The following is a 1,142-nucleotide window of genomic DNA, read 5'->3' as shown; positions in this document are numbered from 1 at the left end:
TGCTTTGCCCCTGAGGAGAGGCAGGAGCCGGGCAGAGGGCGGAAATCTCCCATTCACGGTCGTTAAAGCCAAGAGATATGCTGGATCTCCAGGGTATGGCCACATCCAGACAGCCAACCTTCCTGCCCTTGGGCCAGTGGCATTTCTACCCAGACTCTGCCCCTGTCACATCCCACCTCCATCCCCCACTTCATGCTCATTCCCATTCCCATCCCCACTCCATCCCATCTCCATTCCCTGTCCTTGTCCTTGCCCCACCCCCATCATCCTCCTCTCCATCCCATCTCCATCCGCTGTCCCTGTCCCATCCTTATCTCTATCCTCATCTCCATTTGCATTTACATCCCCATCTCCATCTCAATCCCTATCCCCCTCTCCATCTGCATTTCCACCCCCATCACCATCGTCATCTGCATCACATCCCCATCCATTGTCCCTGCCCCATCCCATCCTCCTCTCCATCTCCACCTCCATCCCACTGCCCCTTCCCTTGCCCCATCCCCATCTCCATCTTCATCTCCATCTCACAGAATGTTTGGGGTGAGAAGGGACCTTAAAGCTCATCTAGTTCCAACCCACAGCCACGGGCAGGGATACTGTCCACTAGAGCAGGTTGCTCCAAGCCCCTGTGTCCAACCTGGCCTTGAACACTGCCAGGGATGGGGCAGCCACAGCTTCTCTGGGCACCCTGTGCCAGCACCTCAGCACCCTCACAGGGAAGAACTTAATGTCTAATCTAAATCTCTCATCTTTCAGCTTAAAGCCATTCCCACTTGTCCTGTCACTACACGCCCTTGTGAAAAGTCCCTCTGCAGATTGTTCCCCATCCTTATCCATTGTCCTTGCCCCACCCCATCCCTATCCCCATCTCCATCTTCATCCCATTTTCATTTCCATCCCCTGCCCCTGCCCCATCCTCATCTTATCGCCACCTCCATCCTCATCTCATCCCATCCCCTCTCTTCCCTATGCCTGGCACAGGGTTAGGGGTGCACAGCCAACACCAGCATGTCCCAGCATGGATGGGCAAAAGCCAGTGCCTGGACCTGAATGTTACAGCTCTGGCTGCAACCCTGGGGCTGGCGAGCAGCAGGGACGGCCCTCAGAGGCTGTGCGGGGTGAAGAAGAGGAGGGAAGGCTGG

This window comes from Nestor notabilis, unplaced genomic scaffold (assembly GCF_000696875.1).
Source record: "Nestor notabilis isolate BGI_N333 unplaced genomic scaffold, ASM69687v1 scaffold3189, whole genome shotgun sequence".
NCBI lineage: Eukaryota > Metazoa > Chordata > Aves > Psittaciformes > Psittacidae > Nestor > Nestor notabilis.
Note: the sequence above shows the minus strand (reverse complement) of the source record.